Source organism: Amblyomma maculatum, chromosome 6, assembly GCF_055883805.1.
Source record: "Amblyomma maculatum isolate TAMU_Amacu chromosome 6, ASM5588380v1, whole genome shotgun sequence".
Lineage (NCBI taxonomy): Eukaryota > Metazoa > Arthropoda > Arachnida > Ixodida > Ixodidae > Amblyomma > Amblyomma maculatum.
This window is the reverse complement of record NC_139349.1, coordinates 100,774,134-100,783,772: the sequence shown is the minus strand read 5'-3', so window position 1 is coordinate 100,783,772 and position 9,639 is coordinate 100,774,134. Positions and strand designations below refer to the sequence as shown.

Genomic DNA, 9,639 nt, shown 5'->3' with positions numbered 1-9,639 from the left:
CTGGTACTCATCTTTTTTATTATTACATCTGTGATACGTGGGTATTGGCCTCGAGATCGAGCAGAGTCATCACCTTGCGGATCAGCGGCGAAACCTACTCAGTGTGGATGCGTTTTCGCGTCGCGTGCCAGCCCGCAGTGATTTACGCGCGCGCATGCGGCGTGTTTCGCAGTTCCTGTGAGCTTTTGCTTACCTATATGCCTCTTGCAAAATAAATATGAACAGTCTATAACCCCACGCTTCATTAAAAAAAATATATACTTGTCCGTATCGAGCATGTCATGCTTGGATAAGGACATCATCCGTCGCGGTCTTCGGCGCTTGAGATCCTTTGACACGCGGTGTCTCAAACGAAGTGAGTGGTACTGTCGTTAGCGCCGTATCAAAGCAAAACAGGTCGCTGCAGTCAATAAAAGTTAATTCAAACGCTCAGAAATCGCAAATTCCCGTTTCTGTTTGAAATACTGCAGATACTGAAAGATATGCCACCGCAGACTGCTTCATATAGCAGAATGCAGTTTGAACAGACCACTCTATGCCTACTATGCAGTCTGTATGCACGATAGAGTTGTGTGAGTATTTTTTTTTTTTTTTTTGCTTTTAAACCTCTGTCGCGGTGTCTCAATGGTAAGGGCGCTCGACTGCTGATTTCGAGAACGGGGGATTCAATCACAACCGTTTCGAAAGGCGCTCCTCTGCTGTGGGATTTGACTGCACAATAAACAATCCCATGTGGTAAATGTGGTGTTAATAATGAAAAAAAAAAAAACGACACCAAAACCAGCCTCTGCAATCATCCGTCATAGCCGATGCCGCTTTCATGCGTTAAATCCGGGCCAATATACATTTCTTTTCTTTTTTTTTTTGTTGTTGTTGAAGGCTTCTGTGCATGCGCAAAAGTTTTAGTGAGCACAGTTTGCTTTAGAGAAATGCTCGAATGTTTGGGAAACATATTTCCTGCACCTAATTGTTACCCTAAATATTACATAATACATCTAGATTAATGTACTTTACTGGTAGCCTATTATAATCATTATAATCCCTTTTCGTCCGAGTGCTGTCTTCCGAGCAAACTCGTCGTTTCTGACAAGGGGAGTAAAACAGCTTCATGCGGGTTTAAATATCAGTGTTTAGTTCGGGAATAAATACATCTTTATAGTCGCATGGTAAGATGACCTCCATTTCTTTCGGAATAGTTTTATATCCGGCATCTGTTTTGGAAGCAACCCTAATATTTTACTTCTCATAAGATTTAGTCACTGCTAAATAATTAGTGATGAAGAAATTTTCAGCCTTTAAAATTGCTTCCCAGAACATGACAGTGCCCATGCGCAGTTTATAACGATGTCTCCGCAGCGAGTAATTCGTAGCTTGTACTTTAACGTTACTGAAAATTAATCGCTGATTATTGTAAATTCTGTCAAGCGTGTAAAAGTTCTCTCACAGCGTTAAATGTATTCGCATTGCAAAACAAAATAATTACACTACTAATTTACCGTTATATATTGACATCACACACATCAGAAATCCCTTATACTTTTCTCGGTTTCAGGAAATCATTTACAGTTAGTGGCGCATGCATTAATACACTATCACATTCTATGACAGTGGCCGCAAAAAGCATCTCGGCAAATTCAATCCACGTGAACAATCAGCTTTCCTGTGCGGTGAGGTTTCCTGTATAGTGTCGGCGTGACCTCATTTTTGGGGAATACTTGTGTGTGATTGTCTGGGTCAGAGTTGATGTGCACACAGTCTAAAGCAACTCGCCATGCAGTGCGCTGCCAGTGCTACATTTAACCTGCTTAATCCTCGAGTCAAGTACGATATAATGAACCAGGCTTTCTCGATTCAATCTAAAGTACTGCAGGTATCTGCGTGGGCTTGACACTAAATTCGCCGGTCTCACTCGCATGAGACACGCGCAAAGTGTTTAAAAGTCGATAAGAAAAACAAAGCTGTCATTAGGCAGGCCCAAGCATTAGGCGCGTGAGCGCGGTACAGAGCAAGCAACGTGCAAAGTAAATCTAGAAGTCTGGTGGTTGCGTGCTTTGTTTTCCTAAAATCCGCTCTTCTTCTGCTGCATTGCGAAATCCTTGGATTTTTTTCTGCAATATTGCAGAAATACTGCAGAAGACACGTTTTCATCGCCAACAAACCCGCCGTAAACTCGGAAGCAGACCTACGCAGCGTGCGTTTCTGCGAGCGCCGCCGGCTGCCGATCCACGCTACCAGAGCGACGGTGGCGCCACCTCTAGGTCGATCTCGCGGCGAATTGAAATCGAGGGGTCATTTCAGGCATGTTCTTCAGAAGGCATTGTCAGAGCAGTGGTCGCGGAAACCGCCGTGGTGGTGGGGGTGTAGCTCAGTGCAAAGATAGACAGCGGCACTCCTTTCCACTTGTCAGTCTTCTCCCGTGTTTCCTGAACTTGGGCGCGCCAAAATGGCTCGCTCTCTTCATAGAATTCTAGAGGTACGCCCAAATACTTCACGGGTGTTGTAACCCATGTAACGTTGGCAAAAGAGACAGGCGTTGATGTCCACGCCCCGTGCCAGAAGCCAAGACATTTTCCCCAGTTTACTGGACTTCCTGTGGTCGCACTAAAATCTTTCACAACTTCAACTGCGGCGCGAATACTTTCTTTGTTCGCACAAAACACTACTACATCATCAGCGTACGCCAAAAGTTTGACCTCAGACATGCACAGTTGAAAGCCCTGAAAAGATGGATTTTGCATAATAGACAGGCATAAAGTTTCGATATAAATGCAGAATAGAAGAGGGCTGAGGGGACAACCCTGACGTACCGAACGTCGCACATTTATGGGTTCCCCTAGTACTTTATTAACAATCAATCGCGTTGTGCAGTTTCGGTACGCCAGGGCTACGCCCTCTCTGATAATGGAACCAACATTGATATTAATCCAATACTATTGCAAACAATGCATCATGTGGAACACAGTCAAACGCCTTTTCTAGGTCGAGCTGAAGAAGCGAGACCCTCGCGCAAGCAACGTCACAACATTCCATCGCGCACCTCGCCTTATGAATATTTGTTGTAATGGACCGGCCCTTTATACCACACGTCTGGTGGGAGCCACTGTATGTAATCTATTTTTTGTTGCCAAGGTGTGGTACGTCATGCAAGCACTTCATTGTTCTAGTTTGAGTGTTCAAAAGCTACACCGAATCTTTGCTGTGTCTGTATGGGCATCAAGCTGGGAAAGATGTAGTCGGGATAACCTGTTCCGGCCAATTAAAGACGGAGGTCTCGGGCTTGCTCACTTATTCGTGCGCCAGCTTGTAAACAGATTTACTTTCTTTCGCGACGTTACCGACCCCCTTTTTGCGCACTGTGTGCCAAGTGAGGCTCGCGCGGGCGTTGCCCAATTTCGTTGTTGCCACGGAAAGCGTGCCAGGGCGTCTTTCTAGTTTTTTCAAAGAGGTTGTCAGCAGTGTTCGAATTCTGTCAGCTCGCTTCTCGACAGAATACTTAAGTTCAGTGATAAAGAAGAACCTGTATAAAGCTGTTTGTGACGACTTCTTCTCTGTTCCTGTGTACAGAGCCTTGTATAGCGGCCGTCTAGGTCAAGACGTACTGAAGCGTGTCAAAAGAATGCCCGTTTCTCCTGGGGTAAAGACGTTTTTCTTTAAGTCACATACAGGAATATTATCGGTACAGACAGGAATATTATCGGTACAAACGTTTTTTGAAAGCAAGGGCTTTTATCTGCCATGGGGTTCACTTTGCTTAATATGTAAACAGCCAGAGACAATAGACCATGTATTTCTGCACTGTTGGGAGGGCGTCTATTTTTGGGATGTGCTGCAACGAACTTTTAAAAAAGAATTGCCATTAGACTCATACGGGATTAGATTCCTGCCAACTGAAAATAATGATGGGATTCCACTTGATACGGTTATGCTAATACGCCTGCACAGTCTATGGCGGTCCAGAATGGCGGGTTTTCACTGTGACCCTGACGCCCACCCTGCAAGCCTCTACTTTCGCGAGAGTATACACGCATTGGTTGAAATGCACAAATTGAAGACCACTGTGCCAGACTGGATTTCAAGAGTCGAACCACTATGCGAGCAGAAAGAATTTTAACTTGACAAAGGCAACTCGTATGAGCCTGCCGGCTTCTGTATTAACAGTGTCATGCTTGTGGTAACCGCTCTGCTGTGAGCATTCTGTTTGTAGCTCGTTTTTGTTGGTTTTGTTTTGTTTTATGTTGGTGATGACCGGCAATAAAGAAGTAAAAAAAGGGGGTGTAGCTCAGTGGTAGAGCGCTCGCTTCGCATGTGAGAGGCCCCGGGTTCGAACCCCGGCACCTCCACTGGTACTCATCCTTTATCTTATTAAATCTGTGATACGTGGGTTGTGTAGAACGAAATTTTTCTCCCCTTAGGCCACGCTCCGAGAGAGAGAGAAAAATTTTTTTTTCAAAAAGCTGGCCTTGAGAACTGCTTGACAATCAGATGCGTGGTGTCCTCGTTACAGGCTCGAGCCGCTTCTAGAACCTAGTCTTCCAAGGATACCTGTAGTCAATAAAGCCTCCCGTTTACCCGTCTTGGGGGTGCTGTGGTTACGGCGCTCGACTACTGTGCGCAAGGATGCAGGCTCGAATACCGGCCGCGGCGGCCGAAAAGCAAGGCGGCCGTGTGCTGTCAGTGCACGTTAAAGACACCAAGTTTGGTTTTTGGTTTTTGTGGGGTTTAACGTCCCAAAGCGACTCAGGCTATGAGAGACGCCGTAGTGGGGGGCTCCGGAAATTTCGACCACCTGGGGTTCTTTAACGTGCACTGACATCGCACAGCACACGGGCGCCTTGCTTTTCGCCTCCATCGAAAAGCTGCCGCCGAGGCCGGGATGTGATCCCGCGTCCTTGGGAACAGTAGTTGAGCGCCGTAACCACTGCGCCACCCCCAAGTGTTCGAAATTTTTGTAGCCCTCCACAACGACGTCACTCATAGCCTTGAGTCCCTTTGGCACGTTAAACTAAAAAAAAAAAAAAAAGAAAAAGAAAGCTTTGTTCTTTAACGAAGTGCCTGGTGATGAGAGCGAGAAATTTTCTGGTTCACCCCCATGGTAAACGTTACGGAGGAACGGACATTGAGTCACCCTACCACATACTGCTTTTCCAGGCCACCCTTCTGCTCATGCTGAGAAGCATGGGTGGTGCGCCACCGTCCAGAAAGGCTTGACAATAAATGTTAGAGTGATTTCCCCACCTTGTTTATTTGAAAGCATCCACATCAATCTTACCAAAATTCTGGTTGCTTTTTTTTTTTTTTTTTTTTTCATTCACTACTGCTTCGACGCTAAGCTCGAGCTTTCTGGGGTTTCGGAGTTTTTTTCGACGCCGGAGGGTCTGCCAAGCGTTGCCTGCCCGGACATAAACTCTGGATGGACAAATGTGCTTTTCTGGCCTCTTCCTCACTTGCGTTCTGACTAGGAGGTTGTTTAAGCTGTAATCGTCTCCCTCCTGAGGAGATTCGCCGTCGATAGACCCCATCTCTGTTCTATTTTGGGTTTGTTTGATTGGCAGTTCTTACGAGATTCAAGATCAAACTTTGTACTTGTTTTTCGACGCCGGGTCCTTTGGCAAGACCTGCTGATGCTTTCCGCTGAGCTCCGGACAACCAGGCCAAAGCTACCACAACACCTGCTATCAAAGAAGAAAGCAGCGCCTCTGTGATATATGAGAATGTCTGGCATACACCAGTGAGAGCCAATGCGTTAAGAATGACTCCATAGGAGGGGGGTCTCGATTGATTCGAGCACAGTTGGAAAGAGAAATAAAATGGGAGAGTGAAAGCGTCTGGTGACCTGCCTCGCACATCGTTTTACACTAATTTAAGGGGAGATTTTTTTCTCTTTCTCAGGTTTTAGAAAATGTGTCAATGCCTTCTTATGAAAACTTACTGATAAATCGCCGGAACAGAGAATGACTATTCTGATAACCACTGACAATAAAAGTTGGCAGCCTGTTTCGTATTCATGCAGTACTTATAAAATGTTAGAGCGTGGAGGGGTCTCAGACCCCCCAAGACCCCCCTAACTTTTTAGCCTTGCTAGCTGTACAAACGTGGCGGGAACGTGACGTCTGCCCGGTGCACTACAGACGTGAAACAATTCAGGCACCTCAAAAGCTACGTTTCCCTGACCCCATACTGCGACCTCTTCTACCATGGCATCCGTTCTATGTTGAAAGCGCCGTGAAAACAGGCTGGGAGGCGTGCAAAAATATAGTAGAGAGATTCAAGTTTAATGTCGCCGAAAAATGTGTCAGGTTGTGGGAAAACAGCAGGGATGCTTTTCTTATCGTGCCCCCGTTAAGGCAATTAACGCTGTCGGCGACGCTACGGACTTTTATACGCACCTTTATACGGCATTTACGTCTACGTTGTTTTCTGACACGTTCCTCGGAACGGGGTGTTTTCATGCTCGGTGTGGTGTGCCATCTCAGCCAAGAAGTTTGTCTGGCCCCGCCATAGCTCATATATGTGGTCCTCTATTCATTCTTATTGTGTATTGGGGCTTATAGCTTCTTTGGCCGACCCATGTGACGTTCCAACGTACTTTATGACGCTAAAGGACTGACATGTATGGTTTATCTAGCAATAATTTGGTGAATGCAGTAAACAATAATTCCACCTGGGCTAAATATTAACTACACATTGATTTTATACTTCCGAAGAGCACAGTGATGTAAAACAAAATCAAAATTCTTTTTCTCGTATTTGAAAAGCGTTCGTTCAATGCACGTATGTAAGATTTGTTTCGTGCATGAAAAAAAATACTCTTTAAAAATAGTTAAACTGCATTAGTAGTTACTCATGACATTCTCAAAAACTTAATTAATTACATTACTAATTGCTGCTCACAAAATAATCGCGTTGCAGTTTGTTTAAAATATTTGTGATCATTAATTTTTCACCCTTCTGACACAAGAAAACGGTGAGGTGAATCTCTTATAGATTTGGTTACTTATTTACTTATTTATTTATTTTATTCTCCAAGCTTCACATATTACAGTAGAAGTGGTGTTACAAAGAAATAATCAATACAAGGTGTAAATGCAAAACAGACAAGTCAGTCATCAACATATACAATGTCAGCTATGCTGATCGAAAAGATCTTTACTCTGGCAATCGGTCCGGGGAGCATGGCTCCAGTCTTTGGATGTTCGGGGAATGAAAGAGACGCTGCTTGCTTTAGCTCTGAATGGTGCCAACCGTGATAAGATTTACAAAGGTGTTGGAATGCGTTGAGTTCAAAGCATAAGATACGAAAGATTTTGGGAAATATTTAAAGTCGAGGAAATTTTCTACGAGAATGCAATGCCGGTAAGTCTAACATGTGTTTTATTTAAGACGTTGTCGGCGGCACGATTATAGTTGTGCATAATCAATCGAATGGAGTCATTCTGAACCATCTGGATGGTGTAATACAAATTGGCTTAATTTGGGTGCCCCATGTATGCGGCCTATTTTATCTTGCTACGGACATATTGTACTGTCAGAGCCGGAACTAAGGGCAGAAATAAGTTACGACGAAGATAACATAGCACGCGATCAGCATTGGTAATTACAGCCTTGATGCGATGCATCCTTGTAAGACCAGAGGAGGTTTCGACTCCGAAGAAGTGATAGATTCAAGAACTCGTTGAGAGCGAGAACTATAGTCGGCAGGCGCCAAAACTGGGCACTGTTCTTTCATTTCATTTCATTTTTGTTTCCTTAAAGACCCCCTTTTTTGGGGTATTACATAAGGGGTTCTGTTACGTCACGCAAACACACGACATTGCCGAGTTTGCGATAGTGTAGAGCTCGCCAGGCAGGGGAGACCGCGGCCACATTTATTTGAGGAGAAGCTCCAGAGGTGACGACGGCAGCGCCCGGCCGAGGCGGAGGTCGCGAGCGTTCCTCAGCTCTCGTGCCGGCGCTGCTTCCTTCTCTTCGGCACGTGCCGGACGCATGCCACGCGAGTTGCTACAATAGAATAGGAGTTGGCAGGAGAGGACAACCGAACCCAGGACCTTGACTCCGAGCCGGACGTAACACCCTTGAGCCACGCAAGCACATTCGCACGGCTTGGTAGAAGTGGGACTTTATTTCTGTATATGTCGAGTAGCCTTCCTAATTGGTAATTTTCGACTTTGTGCTACTGTGTATGAGAGTGATAATAGAGGAAGAGGTTAAGGGATTAATAGTTAGTTAACCAAGGGGCAAAGTTCTTTTACGCGAACAAGTATCCTCAATGGAGCATCTGACTGGGCATTCATTAATGTTTCGCGTCATGCTCTTAAATGTGGAGCCTAAATGTTCCCCCCAATTCTTTTTTTTTTTTGTTTTACGTCTGCAACCCTGATGTTAATAATAATAGGGACAGGTTTTACAATTGTGCCAGACAGCGTCAATGACTGTTCACTCTGGTCCGTCATATTCGGCCTCCTGGTCAAAGCCCCTGCGTGCCTTTCAAAAGAGGTCTTGCTGTTACCGGACGCTGTAAATATTTTTGTTTCGCGCTTATAGTTCGAAGAATCACGAAACGATTATACTTGACAGAAGTATTAACGAACAGATTTAAAAAAAAGAAGAAAAAAAGAAAATCCAACTTATCACAACTGCCGTGAATAGCTTTCCACATGCCAAATGGTCATTGCCGAAGTGGGGCGCGGCTGGGTTCAACAACAATAGGAGCGCTTTATCCCTGTTTCTGGTTTAATTTTCTGAGAATGGCACAGTGCTTACGGCGCTCGACTACTGTCCCCAAGGACGCGGGACCGAATCCCGGCCTCGGCGGCCGCTTTTCGATGGAGGCGAAAAGCAAGGCGCCCGTGTGCTGTGCGATGTCAGTGCACGTTAAAGAACCCCAGTTGGTCGAAATTTCCGGAGTCCTCCTCTAAAGCGTCTCTCATAGCCTTATTCGCTTTGGGACGTTAAACCCCACGAATCAAACCAAACCAATTCAAATGAAGAATTAGGTTGAGAAAATTTATCGGTGTAATCTTACCTTTCCAAGATACACAAAAATAATACCCTAGACTGTTATTTTGTTTCGCTCCTCGATGGCATGATGTTCCATACGAAAAGTAAACAGGTCAGTGAACAGAATGCATTACTCCGTTTAATACAGTACGTCAGTGCGCGGAGAATAACATACAGTAACACTTAACTTGCTAAAAATTTACTGCTATATTCTCTGGTATATGTGTTCTACCTGGCTGGCATGATGCTCTACTTCGCTGCATTTCACTATTTGCATTTTATTGCTATTGTAAAACTGTTAGTTGACAGCTTGAGCACCAGTGGCCAGCGTAAAAGAGGACGACGCCGAAGACGGCAAAACTGAAAAGACAACGAAGATGACGAAGCTCGTGCTCGCTTTTAGGAACGCTGACCTTCGAAGCTGAAGCATGTCACTAACGAAATTGCCGTGCAAATAGAATAATTCGCCTCACTACGCTTGTTTATATATAAGTTGCTTTTTGTACTACTGTCACCATAGCTGGCGGCATCTTCAGTTTGCAATGGTCCCCCGGTAAGTTTCAGATTGGGGCTTCTACAATGTTATACATTGTCTGTCTAAATCTAATTAATGTTATCATAATTCTTCAACTTGAAATTAGA

At 44.8% G+C, this 9,639-nt stretch overlaps 1 non-coding gene across 1 annotated transcript; it reads left to right on the top strand.

Annotated features, from left to right (window-relative positions):
- Nucleotides 1-4,268: 4,268 nt before the first annotated feature.
- TRNAA-CGC (transfer RNA alanine (anticodon CGC)) lies at nt 4,269-4,340 on the top strand. Its single transcript has one exon. It is a non-coding gene; the product is annotated as a tRNA-Ala (tRNA).
- The last annotated feature ends 5,299 nt before the right edge of the window (nt 4,341-9,639 follow it).